We start from the raw sequence: 14,866 nt of genomic DNA, 5'->3' as shown, positions 1-14,866 counted from the left end.
TGTGTGTGTGTGTGTGTGTGTGTGTGTGTGTGTGTGTGTGTGTGTGTTAACCTCCCAAAGCATAACCGGAGGTCAGCTGCTTAATGCAGCAGGGAAGTAGAGAGAGAGAGGAAGGGGAGGAGGTGAGAGGGAGGAAGGGAGCAAACAAGGGAAGGGGGAAGAGAGAAAAGGACGGATGGATGGAAAAAGGATATGTATATAGAGAGATACAAGAGAAAAAGAAAGACACAGAGACAACAGGGACAGAAAACACACACAACGGAGGGGGAGGGATATTCATGTGACTTCTGATAAACTGCCCTATTTCCTGATCAGCAAAAATGCTAACAAAAAAATGGCAAAGAATGAAGATAGGTTTCTTCCTACATTTTGAACAACTCAATTCATAAACATTTGTAAGCTGGTGATTAAGATAATATGTATGAAAGAACTTTAAATAGTGTAATTATTTTACGTGTGCTTGGGTTATATTATTCTACAGAAAAGCCTAGCATCCTGAGAAAAGCCTATATGTCTTAGTATCTGTAGCAAAGATTTCTGAAGGAAGTAGTTTTTTTCAATTCCCGAAATTTTATGTTAGTGTCTCAATTACAAGGTAATTTTATGAATTCACTACTAAGTTAATGTCAAAATGACTCATATGAATGAAGGTTACCTTCAAATGTGCTAACTTTGTCTTTAAGTTTTGCTAATGTTCTAAATACACCTGGCAAAATACTGAAGACCTAGAGGGAAAATTGTAAATTTTAGGATTCTCTTTATGCTTTATTAAAACCATTTTTCTTTCAGCTAATATTGTCTCTTAGTAAGAATACAAAATTAGAAATGTGCCTAAAATCATCACAGATCAATTATCTCAAAGAGTCATGTGTACTTTACATAGTAAGCAGAGCTTTGTTCCTCCTATGCAAAAGACAGCAAAGTTGGGTAACATGACCACGTGAACTTGGGTGTGATTCATGTTATTCCACAGGACGAGCTTGAACATTCAAAACATGGGCCTGTTGAGCTCACCAGAACAACTCGGAAAACTGTACAACTTTCTGAAAAGATAATGATATAGGGATCATGTTTCCAAGACTTAATTTATAATCTGTGTAGCACTTTAGTCGATAAGTGAAGCTTTCATTTTCAGTGGTCTACTTTGTAAACGAAAGAGCCGTCACTGGAAAACACGGTTCCTAACTATGTGTTTTCCTAAACCCAAGTGGGCAAACACACCGAAATCAAAGTCACGTGGAGGAGCTGACCCAGAGCGATGTGCTGGCCACGAGTTTGTGTGTCCTTGGTACTTGAGGAACCTAGCCCTTCCTGAAGGCTTTGCAAATAAATCTTGTGCAGCATACTGGACTGGAGATTAGAAGCTATTTAGTATAAATAAGCAGAGCAGAGCTCGTATTTGACATGCTACATTACTAAAGACTTTCCTCCAAGGTTTTCAAGAATTGGAATTCATAATAAAGCCAAATATATCCTTGGACATCTAATGGGTAGATAAACAATGATCATCAACTATATGACATTTTAAATAAGCAGATTAGGACCTTGCATTGCTATGTGAAATATTTTCCTTTTTCTCCTGAGGAAATGTTCTCATTTTAATTTCTAATTTTGTAATATTATTGAAGCTTGTTAAGGAAAAAAAAAGATAACTACTATGTGTCCAGCACAGTATAAGGGTTGTAATTTATATATTTCTGGATTGTTTTTTTTTTTTTTTTTTTTTTTTTTTTTTTTTTTAACATCCAGCAAATTCAGGCATTGTATCCTCAGACACAATTTCATTTACAGGAGTTAATGTTGTGGAGAATTCTCAAATATCATTCATGCTTTCATTTGTTTATTTTTATCTTTAGAATTACAGTAAACTTATGCTTCATTTATTAAGAGATGCTTATGTATTACAGATCAAAGAGGAAGTGGTCCTGTTCCCACATCTGTGGAAACTCCAGGGGTAAACTTGTTGGGTGAATTCCCTCTGAAACAATGGTTCCCTTTCAATGGGATGACGGAGCAGTAGTTTAGAGTTTAGAGAAAAGGGACAAGGAAAGACTAGAACACAGACAATTACATTTGGAAGAAGAAGCCGTTAACATACCTGTGACTAAATATGGCAATCTTCACTTTTAAGTTTTCAGTTTCTGTTTTGTTTTTTTTTTTTTTTTTTTATAAATAGAGCAGCAGTGAACATGGATGAGCATGTGCCCTGCATTTTAAGATGCAGAGTCCTTTGGGTAAATGTCTGAGAGTGGTATAGCTCAGTCTTGCAATAGGAGGTCTATTCTCAGCTTCAAAGTAGTTTGAATTAGCATTTCCTTAATGGCTAAAGGTGTTGAAGATAAAAAGAAAAAAAGTTTCCAGGCCACTTACATTTAATTGTTTGCATATTGTAGGGACTAAAGCTCTGTCAGATGTATTATTAGTAAGAATTTTTTCCCCCATTTTGTAAGAGGTCTCTTCACTTGAAAAATGCTGTTCTTTCCTATACTCTTTAGTTCCATGAGGTCTTATTAAATAATTGTCTAATTAAATAATAATGATAGCCTAATTAAATAATAAATAGCCTGTGCTTTGGAGGTTCTGTTCAGCAAGTCTTTCCCGTGTCAACAGGTTCAAGAATATTCCCTGCTTTCTTTTCTATTAGATTTAGGCTATCAGGCCTTATGTTGATGTCTTTGATCCAATTGGAATTGGCTTACCTGTTGATCGATAGGTATGGATCTATTTTAATTCTCCTACGTACAGTCACCCAACCCAGTTAGCTTCATTTATTAAAGATGTTCTTCTTTTCGGTATGTATTTGTCGCCTCTTTGACAAAAATCAGGTGTCTCTAAGTGTATGGGCCTAAACATGTGTCTTCGTCTTTATTCCCTAGATGTTTTTATGTCGACATATGTTGTTTTTATTACTTTAGCCCTGTTAATATGAGGTATCTCTAAGTTTTTGTTTGTTTTGTTGTACCCTGAACTCTTAGAACGGCCTTCATTGTTTCTTAGATGTCTTGGTGTGTTACCTTTTTATTCCCATTCAATTTTTTTAAAGTTTTAAATTTCCTTCTTGATTTCTGTCTTGACCCTCTTTTCATTCAGTAGCAAGTCATTGAGCCTCCATGGCTTTGCGTGCTCTCCGATTTCTTTATTTCTGTTGTTATCTTTTACAAACATATTGAGATTAGATTGAAGCCTTTGACTTGGGTTTCTTCCCCTTCTTCTTTAACTATTTGTAGATTTAGTATTTTTTGATGTCCCAGATTTTTTTCTGAATATTTTTAAGTTTAATATTTTCTTTGAGTCATTCATCTACTTCTTCTATCTTGTCTTCAATACTTGAAATTCTCTCTTCCATTTTTTTTTTATTTTTTGATCTCTTGGTAAGGCTTATCTCTGGGCTTTTTGTTTGACTTCCTGAATTTTTCATTTTGAGTTTTATTTCAGTTGCTGTTCTTTAGCAGTTCTATCTCTTCATCAAATTCTATTATCATGTCTCGAATTATTTTCATTATCTCATTCAACTATCTCTGTTTTCACAGTCTTCACTGAGGCATTTATTCATATCCTCTTTAAGGTCCTTGAACATATTCATAATTGCTGTTTTGAAGCCTTTGTCTTGTACTTCAGCTAAATGCTTTTTGTGGGAAATATTCCAATAAGGGTGCTGGTTTCTTGAGAGGGCATGCTGTTTTAGTTGCTTATGTCTGTATTTTGTAATGGGATCGAGGCATCTGGAGTTAAAACTTTTGGAATGTTTCCCAGTGTGGATATCTAGTATTGCTTCTACTGCTTGGCTATTTGGGCCTTTTTTTACTATTACCCCGATTGGCCAGGTAGACTAGCTGAATGATGCTCTGTTTTCAGTTCTGCCACACTCTGGGTTTCAGGGTTCAGATTCAAACTAGCTGAAGATCAGCTTGATAGCTTAGAGTAGCTAAAAGTATTATTAGAGCCCTAGGTTCAGTCCCCAAGCAGTCCTAGATAGCTGCAGTAGAAGGGGAGCGTGGTATGCAAGCAGATGGGAGAAGAGGGCTGACTCCGGAGGTCCTGGGAGAAGAGGGTGACTCCGAAGGTCCTGGGAGAAGAGGGTGACTCTGAAGTCCTGCAAGTGGGCTTTGCAGTCTGGCTCTTCATGGCACCTGTCCCACGGCCCAGTCGCAGGTGGCCTAGGTGAGACGCGGAAGTGAATCTGTGTCTGGAAAGCTCTACCTGAAGTTCTGCCTTAAAGTCAGGATTTAGACTCTAAGCAGTCCCAGATTGGGGCAGTAAGAGGTATGAGGGGAAGGTGAGTATGTTAGGGCAGGGTAGAGAAAAACGTTGCAGGGTACACATACCCATATAAAAAAGTCAGTTATTCTTTCCCATGTTAGTCTCAGGAAGACATGCTGTCAGCCTGCACTGTAGTCAGTGAAGACAGAGAATCAGTAGCGATTTAGAGTTGTAAAGCTGGTAATGCTTGCTGCTAGATTTGTTGTGGGAGATTAGGGGTTGGCTGGCGGAGCCCCTTGTGAAGATGAAAAACCCTGGCAAGTAGTGTGGCGATGGGATAAGGAAGGGAGCCTCAGGAGGGTGGCAGGAGCAAGTTCTCTGCCTTCTGATTCAATACTGGGAGTTTTTCAAATAGGTCTTCGATTGGCTGTCTGAGAATAAATGCATGCTCTACTAAATGTCCCTTCAACTTCTTTTCTTTCTCTTATACATGTGATCAGAATAGAACCTAGGCCTCAGGGTTGGAAACGCAAACATTAATACATTTTCTGCATAGCTTCAGGGTTGTTTACCAACTTCTTTAATCTTAGGCCTTGTGATCTCCTTGGCCTAGCTAGATTCTAGCTGACTTAAGGGAAAGGGTGTTAGTCTTAGAAGAATATGGCTCTTTCCCCAGTCTAACCTGAGATCCAGAATTTCAGTGTGTATTTGATTAAAAGGTGCAGCTAACTGCTCTAAGACTCCATGTTGATGAAGTAAGTACATAGCAGGAAAGTGCCAAGGGCGGTAGTTCTCAACCTGAGGGTTGTGACCCCTTTGACGGGGGTGGGGGGGGGAGACAATGACCCTATCACAGAGATCAACTAACACCATCAGAAAACACAGATATTTACATTCATAACAATAGCAAAATATAGTTATGGAGTAACAATGAGAATAAGTTTATGGTTGGGAGTCCCCACAACATGAGGAACTGTATTAAAGGGTCACAGCATGAGGACGGCTGAGATCCACTGGCCTAGGGGTCAATGGCAGGCAGATAAACAAGTACATAGTCAAATCTTGGTAGAGAATGATGCTACAAAAAGAACCCAAGAGAAAAGACCCATCTGCTAAATGGCCCAGGGAGGCCAAGGAAGGAAGGAGCATTCTTCCCACCATATTAGGCTCCCACAACCTGGTTCTAGAATGACAGTGTTTGAGATTAGTGTTTGCAATTTTGGAACACTGGGATGGGATTTATCACTCAGGACCAGAAACCAGGGTCAGTTATTAACTCTCAAGATTCAATGCTAGCCAGGGTCTCAGCTACATATGCCTGGTAGGAAGACCTAGGAAGAAAGCTTGCCAACTTCGTTCAACATATCTAGAGCCTGCAGAAGTAAGTGTATGAAATCACACAAAGTGGCCATGAGTTTGACCTTTAGTGAGTCTTGCTGGAAGTGGGGACTGCAATACAAACGTAGATTTTTATGCTGAAGCGTGCTCCAGGATAACTGGTGAAAGTTCTTATTTTTTAAGACCCGTGTCCCACTTGTGGAGGAGGTCAGAAGACGTAGGGTGGCATGCTGGAACTGGGCGACAAAAAGGCTCCACACACCTCTGACGGTAACACTGGTTAAGAGCCATCGCCTGAAATGCATCAGCCTTGAGTCAGAGCTGGAAAAAGGCAGCAGATGAGGTCAGGCATTTGGGATCATTCTCCTTCTTGATGCTACTGCCTTACATGCTCTTTTTCTCCCCCAGCTTCCCACATTCTCACTGAAGTGACTTCCTTTCACTCTCAGTGGTTCTCTTATTTCCACACTGGCGGTTTCTCTGACGGAGATGCAGCTAGCCTTTAACTCTTAGAGGCTTCAGACTTGGATTGAGATGAGAAGAAAAGTTAAGAATGTAAACATCCTTTTAGGCTTCCTCCGAGAAAGTGGTTCACAACCTTGTTTGATCAGGCTCACGCTAAATAATTCTGTGAATATATTTTGAAACATATCCGCTCTTTCACTGCTCGTTTTACAGCTTGTTCTGTTGTGGTTTGCTGGTTGGTTGGTTGGTTGGTTGGTTGGTTGGTTGGTTGGTTTGGGGGGGGGTTGTTTTTGGCTTGATTTTGCTTAAAAGTTATCCATGAAATTTAGGCTTGCATCAAAATAATTTAGGTACGTTTTTCTAGACCTTGAAGAACAGTAAGCCACAAAAATGATGCTTGACCACACACACATCCTATAGTATTAAAAATAACCTGTGGTAACGAGACCCAGCCGGTTCAGTGACTCTTATTCTTCAACATTATTTGCCAGTTTTTAATTTAATAGAATTTTTGTCTTCTGGAAGTAAAGTAAAAATGTAATAAATACAACTTTTTTTTTTTTCAGTGTAAGAATTCCAGTTAGAAATCAAACTTACATCTGGGATTTCACAGACAAAGCAACAAACTAGACCAGGCTCTAACTTGAAAGGGTAGGAAGTCTTTCTGTCCCGCCTCTGTCCGAGAGGCATGAGGTGTAATTCTTCTAAGTACTGAGAGAAAAGGGGGAGTTTGGTATTGGTCTCACTGACTCACTAAGCTGAGTGGCCGGAGAAGAGCTGTAGAGGCCAACAGCTGGAAGACTGACATAACTGTTGTGTCGAAGACAGTGAAACATCCTGGTCCATTTAGTCCAAACACTCAGGGAGCTTTGATTTCATGAGAAAGGAAGTACTGTTCCTTTCATCAAAGGGCTGTAGAATGTTGCACCAATCAGTACATAAAAAAAAAAAAAGAAAAAGGATGACCAGTCTTCTCTTGTAGTTACTCTTGTGAGAAAATTTTAATTTAACGATTGATTTTGCAAATCAAGGCTATAAAATAATGTGGCTACTTAACAGTGAAAGGGTTCACTTGTTTTGTTTTGTTTTTTAATTTTTACGGGGAATATATTTAAAATGTATTGCACCCACACACCCTCACAGAGACACACTCATACACGATTCAAGATTAAATCTTTTTCGTAACTTGACGTTTAGGACACAGCACATGAGAAATAAATTTAATTCTTCTTTTTACTCTGCTTTCTTCTCCTTCTTCTCCTCCTTCCTTGTTCTTTTACTTTTTGGTTTTGGGGGCAGGATTTTGCTCTGTCGTACAAGATGCCCTGAAACTCCTGATCCTGCAAGGTTAGACGCTCTGTGTTGGTATCACAGGTGGGTGCCAATAATTGTAGCATTTGAACACCTGTCATTCTTTAACATACCCAATTAGTTTGGATTTCTTATTCATAAGGGGAAAAGAAATTTTATTTCTCTAAATTTTGTTCTTTGCTGAAGGACTTTGGATAATTGATTTACAGTCACCAAATCTCAGCATATTAATTTGCAATTTTAAAAATATTGTTAGAAAATGGATTTTTTATGTATGTATTTTTTAAATTTTTTTTAAAGAGTTATTTATTTTACTATGTATGCAATGTTCTGTCTGCATATACACCTGCACGCCAGAAGAGGGCACCAGATTTCATTATAGATGAAATGATATAGATGTGAGCCACCATGTGGTTGCTGGGAGTTGAACTCAGGACCTCTGGAAGAGCAAGCAGTGCTCTTAAGCTCTGAGCCATCTCTCCAGCCCCATAGAAGATGGATTTTGACATTTAAGAAAAACCTAGGAAGTGGGGTGCTGGAGAGATGGCTCAGCAGCTAAGAGCACTTGCTGCTCTTCCAGAGGACCTGGGTTCAGTTCCCAGCACCGGCATTAGGTGGCTCACAGCCGTCTGTAATGCCAGCTCCAGGGAATCTAATACCCCCTGAGGCCTCCTGCACTCATGTCCATACAACCACATGCACACACACCACCTACACATAATTTAACCTAACAACAATAAACATTCTTAGAAGTCTGAGAACTTTCTCAAAACATATTCATTATAAAAAAACTAAGATTAAATCAATATTTTCCTTTCAATAAATTTAACTGATGGCAGTTACAAGATGCAATTTGGAAATTGACATGAATCAATGCTATATAGCTCAGTGCATATTTCCTATGCAGAAATCTCAGAAATCTTTTGCATATGCGGTGGGATAATTAAATACAAACATCAATAAAAGAAGAAAAATGAAAAAAAATGCCTTCTGTGTTCCAGCATTTATTAACCAAAAATTCAAAATGAAGCTTAGCCAGTCAGATGGATTAGGAGTGTCTAAGTCTGAGAGTGAATGCGCAGCGGCGGGAGAAAGCCCTCTCTAACACAGCCCTTTCAGTGACACAGCTCTTCTTTCCTGGGGGAAAGAAGAGCTGTGTAAACCTTGGGGAAGCTGGGAGGGGTTTTCAGAACACTCGGTGAACATCGTTGACTGGGGCTGAGGTGCTGGAAATGCTTCCTTTGCAATGGAGAGGAATTCCAGGTGCTGGCTGGATACTCCTTACGAGGAACCTGAAAGCTGGTCCCCAGGCATTGTGACTACTCTAGGGTAGCGGAGGTGGGGCTTGCCAAGTTACCGCATGCCCTGGAGCATGCCGGCCCAGAACAGGGAGGGGGTGGTCCTTACTCCTGCCAGTCTCAAGATGAGATTTTTGAGGTTTGGACGCATTTCAGCCTCACTCTGGCTGCAGGCCAGTTCCCCTGGTTGTGGAAAGTATGGAAGACAGATAAGGAAAAACGACCAGTGAGTATAGGCTATAGCTACAGGAGTCCTACCGTGTCACATCCTACCGTGCACAGCAGGGATATAGTAATGGCTTATGGACTATCACTTGCACCAACGGTGACTTCAGGCAAGATGAAACCCTGGCCTCTCAGCCTTCATTTTGTGTCCATAGTTTGGCTGCAATCACAGAAGTAGCGTATCAGCAGCCTCTCCCCTCCCCCTCCCCCCCCCCCCCCCCAACACTCTTTGAATTCCAAAAAGAGCAAAACCTCTCAGGAATTGATCTTCTCCAGGATAAGGACAACTTTTCATAAGGATGAGGATACCCTAGAATAGAAGTAGTCACCTTATAGAAGAGGTCTGATATCCGGGCTGGTGACAACGATAAACAGACTTACAACATAAAAGATCATCTTTAATGATCACTTTGAAAGATGGAAGTAAAGAGGATGATGGCCCAGTGTTGGGGGAGACCAAACTTTGACCACGACTGCTAAATTATGCATTCCTCTTGCTCTTTCTTCAGATATAAACCTCATGTCAGTACCCTGAAGGTCACTGGACCACTTTATTTGTTCTTCTTTTCAATATGGCCACATTGAAAAATATCTCTCTCTCTTTTTTTTTTTTTTTCGCCACTGTTTCTCTCTTTAATTGACATATCAGGAAGGGAGGCCAAGGAGATTAATCTGCTGAAGTCCCTGGAGTCTGGGCTATATGCTAAAATCTTTGATGACACTGTGTGTTTGAGGAGAGAAAAATGTTAATATTGATTTGCATATTAGTGCACATGTATCAAACATCACCTCACCCTCTAGAAATATGTATAATTTAAAGTGATTGTTTAAAGGAACAAAATAAAAAATAAGAACTTTTCAAAAAATCTTGTTACACTTCCCTTGAGGTTGAAATATTGATGAAGTATAACACTACTAATTCTTTTCTATTTAGAAGCCCAAAGTATCTGTGCTATCATTGTAATGGACTTACATTAATAAAACTCATCTGCATTTCTATTTATTCATTTGATTGCAACGTATCCAGGTTGTGATTATTCACAGATTCTTGGCACAATGTATATTTGGGAATACTTAAGTGCCTTGTTCTTTTCTGTTCAAATGACAACTTCTAAAAGCATCCTGCTATCTGTAAGCAGATTCTCATGGGCTGAAATGTTTAAATTTGTCCTTAAAACATGAATAAGAAAACAACAATAACAACAAATGATTCCACTATAATTTTAGTGTCAAAATACTTCTAACTATCTGTTGTGAACCCTACAGAGAGCTAATTCCACTCTAAATTACTCACTCTAAAAGAAACTAAACCTAACAGAAAGGCAGGATAAATAAAGTTCTCCAGAATACATCAGGTCCTGTGATATATTCTCAAATATCAGTTTCTACCCTAGAATCTTAAACCACAGGAAAGAAATTTGCTTGAGACACTTTCTGTAACATTCAGAAATTTTAAAAAAGCTTTTCAGAGTTATAGATGGAATAAGTTTTGTTTTGTTACTTTAAGGAATAGTTGAGAAAAGGAAATAGAAATTTTCTGACCTTTTCCACCATCAGCCAGCTCCTAAGAACAAGGCTTTCTTGTCAAGTTTTCTGTTCTTTAGGATGCTGGTAGACATTGAAAGTGAACTATAGGGAATTGAAGGGTCAAAATAGACAAACTCCTCTTGTTTCTTTGACAATCCAATGACTTCTCCTTCCCCAAATATTCCCTCTGTCTGCAAGTTGATACCAAGCCATGAGACACAGTACCAATGAGGGTTACAAATTTTTACTCTTATGCCATATCTCAGTCCTTTAGAAAATTTAACTTTGTTCTATTTTATGTTCATTCCCTTAAAGTAAACTGTATTAACTATTATAATGCACAAATCAAAGTGTGTGTCTTAAAGTTTTCATGAGGTTTCATGCATTTGTCAAATCAATCCCCAGTTGTGTGTGTGTGTATATATATATATATATATATAGTTTATATATAAACGTGTGTACATATATATATATATATTGTGAGCATGTAAGTATACAGTTTTCTCTTCAGAAACTGTAATTTTTCACTCAGCCCATGTTTCCACCCCCATTAATCAGTTTCAAAGAGAACCAGCCAATGCTATTGGTAAAACATATGCTGTCCATTTTTCGAAAGTGTCTTCCAATCCTTAATTCTTCCAGCTGCAAAGAAAAGTGTTGAGTGACAGTGACAACAGTAAAAAGTGAAAATTCTTATAGACTTGGGAACAAAGAGAAGCAAAAATGTAACCAGCATATGAGAGGGATGCAAAGCCAGTGAGATGTTTAAAGGTGTGTGTGTAGGCTAAGCTGACAAAAGAACAAAGCAGGGATAGAAATGCAGATTCCGTTTGGCTGGCAATTATGTTACTTGGACTTGATCTTTCATGTGAAAGATGGCTGCATTCTGGATGGAAGCTTCAAATTCCATCATCCTGAGTCACACGATGAAAACTGCTCTCTTGACAGATATTGGGACCAAATTTCCCAATTTCCTCAGCTTGTCTCCAATTGTGACCTGTTGTTCAAGTTCTACAACCATGTTCCCGTTATTTCATGACCACAGGATACAAATACCCAGACTGTCTTATCACAGAATCTCCCAATGAAATCTACTTTCAGAAATTAATTTTATACCTTAACCCTGGGAAAGGATGGGGTACCGTTTAGTGGCAGTCGCTTGCTAAATGCAAATCGCTGTTGCGGTACTGAGTTTGCATTACCGCTGGATAAAGATCCACCACGTCTCCCTTCTTCTGACTTTCTAATGAACATCAATTTTTGTTTGGATGATTTAACCTCTTTCAGAGGGCCATGTGTTTTCCTAATGAAATTATGGTAATCTCATTCTTCCTGCCAGCAGTATGTGTATGTGTAATGTATTTCTGATGAAGGAGCCTTAGGAGGAACCTACTGGGACACTTTGGGGAAAATATTCATAACTAGAGATACAGAAAAAGAGATGACTTTATACTGTGTATTATTTCATTCATGATATAGGACAGTGTTCCTGAAGACAAACATGCACCCTGAAGAATGCATTATTAAAAAGTAGAATGTCTGTCATTCTACCATGATGCTGCTAAGGAACTGAACTAAACAACACACACACACACACACACACACACACACACACACACACGCTTGCCCATATACAGCTGATGTAGCTATAACTACAAATGAGAGAAAACATATAATATTTTTCTTTCTAAGTCTGGCTTGTTTCACTTAATGTAGTGATCTCAAGTTGCACTCACTTTCCAGCAAATGACATAACTTATTTTTTATGGCTGAAGAAAGCTCCATCGTGTGTGTATAAATTACATTGCTTCATTCATATTTTGATAGACAACTAGATTTTTTTTCCATAATTTGAACTTTAATGTTGTATCATAGTTCTTTGGCTATATATCCAGAAGTGGCGCAGCTGTATCACATTGTAGTTCTATTTTTAGTTTTTGGAGAAACCTCTAGACTGATTTCCATAGAGGCTAAACAAATTTAAATTTACAGGCTCACCATGAGCGCACTTAAATTCTATTTCCCCCGTGTATTTGCCAGGATTTGTTATTTGTTTTCTTATAACGGCCATTCTGACTGGGATTAGTTGGAATCTGAATGTCTGCATTTCTCTGCTGGCTAAAAATGTTAAATTTTTTCATATGTTTACTGACTATTTTGTATTTCATATCCTGAGAAATGTCTGTTCATTTCATTAGCCCACTTACTGATTCAGTTGCTAGGCTTCTTGGTATTTAGTTTTGTGGGTTCTTTGTATAATAGATATTAATCATTTTCTGGTACATGGCTAGGAAAGATTTTCTACAATCTGCATGCTCTCTTTTGACCTGATTATTATTTCATTTGCTGCACAGAAACATGGAGGCAAATAATAACCGTACCCAGCTTTGACACCTATGAACTACAGCAATGCCCAGCGTGGTACAATATCCCTAACGGTACAATAGTGGCATTCTTGACTTGATGGCAACCAACAGCTGGCTGGTTGATTGTAAGACACACTGAACAGAAGAGAAACCCAGTGAGCTGCTGGGGGCTCGTGAGGTTTTGCGTCTAGGAGGAGAACTCACACCACTTTACTAATCCAGCATAATTCCTAACTGCATTCTAAACATTTACCCTATGACCACAGGAAGGCATAGCTCTTACCCTTTGTGAAAGAAGCGTCTCTTTGCAGCAGTCAGAGACCATTACAGAAAACCACAAGTGGTCAATATGCAGAGAACAGGGACCATGTTAAATTTAACACAAACATGTTATCCAACTGTGAGTGTGGATTTCCAGAGGAAAAGTGGCCTTTATCATGGGATCAAAACCTTCCTCTGCATCCTGAAACTATTTTGTGCCTATTATAGGGCAGGCAATACTTACTGTTTTAGATCTTTCACTGCGAAACCCTGATATTCCTAGGTTCACTTCATTACATTTCCAAACACATCCATATATCTAACAACAACTTCACTTGAAAAGAAAACTTAGACCTGTGTCTATTTCTATGTGCAATAAGACAGTAAAACATACTGGCCTAGAAGTAGCTAAAATGTTGTTTTGCTCACTTTTACACCTACGAAATTTTGTTGCTGCTGTTGTTGTTGTTTTAAGTCATTAGACACAATTATTGCTTCCTGAAGAAAAGCAAATTCCTCCCACCGATAGACTGAGAGTAAAACTGTCAGTGGAACTCATGAGTCCATCCAATGCCCATATAACTCCACCTCCAAGGGATCCAGAACTCTCTTGTAGCCTCCTCACACACAGTGGCACACCTGCACACACACAGGCATGTATCTATGCACACACAAAGATAAATAAAATCTTTTTGGAAAAAATTAGTTTTCAAGAAAAACAAACAAACAAACACATACAACAGTGCACTATTCTTTACAGAGGAATCCAGAGATAACACAGGCAGAACAAAAGAAGAAATTGAATGCTGTGTTCCACATCAGTCTAGTCAGTTCTTACTTGAGAGCAGCTGTGCAAGAATCTGCAGCACGCAGTGAAAGTGAGAGGCTCGCTGAGTTCTTCATAACTAGAATAGCTTCCAGGAGATACAGTCATTGTTTATGGGCAAAGATAACGAAAAAATTTAGAACAAATGCTGGAGAACCAAGAATGCTTGGAGATTATTGTAATTCCTGCTAAAGTTAAATTTTTGGCAAGTGTCAGAAGAGATACAGATGTGGGATACAGAAAAAATCATTTGCAGTAAACTCCCTCCTAGCTGATAAAGAAAGAGAGAGAGAGAGAAAATATTTGACAATTATATTTTTCTTAGTCTGCACCTGAGGTTAAAAGTCTAACCTATATCTTGAAATAACTTAAGAAATCTGTAGAAGCATTAATTATAAGCTTTAGAGTATATACATAGTCATAGTCATTAAAAATACTTCACTTTATTGTATGGTCAGGACTCATGTTCTAACTCGGGATTTTAAGAAGAAAATGAAAACCTTTAAGTGGTTGTCATATAGAAACTTATTGAAACTTACTGATGACTTCTCTTCCCAGAGTGCTCAAATGCTAAATCCCTCCAACTCTTTCCTGAAAGTAAAAGCCTTTGGGAAGATTCTTCTGAACAAACACTGCTTCTTTTCTTTGCCTTCCTCAGAGTAAAAGGGACTTGCCGGTATTTGGAAGGATGCTCTCTGTACGCTGAGCCTAATACAACATTGCAGTTTTAAGTCATCAGTTTCCAGTTTCACATGATGATACATTACACCTTCATGTCTCAGATAACTGAAATATTTGTTATGTACTCAGCGTATGATCAATCATAACTTCATATTTAGTTTTCATAGTTTCTGATGTGTTTTCACCAGCTAGGACTTAAAGTTATTATAGTAATCTCACTTAGGTTATTTTGCGGACTGAGGAGATGGCTTACTGGATAAAACCCTTGCTGTGCAAGAATAAAGACCTGAGTTCTAATCCGCATGAAAATCTGACACAGTCGAGTGCATCTGCAATCTCATTGCTCCTCAGGCAAAATGGGAGCTAGA

The sequence above is a fragment of the Psammomys obesus genome, unplaced genomic scaffold (genome assembly GCF_907164565.1).
Source record: "Psammomys obesus unplaced genomic scaffold, mPsaObe1.curated_primary_1811, whole genome shotgun sequence".
Lineage (NCBI taxonomy): Eukaryota > Metazoa > Chordata > Mammalia > Rodentia > Muridae > Psammomys > Psammomys obesus.
The sequence above is the reverse complement of the archived record's forward strand: the minus strand, read 5'-3'. Positions refer to the sequence as shown.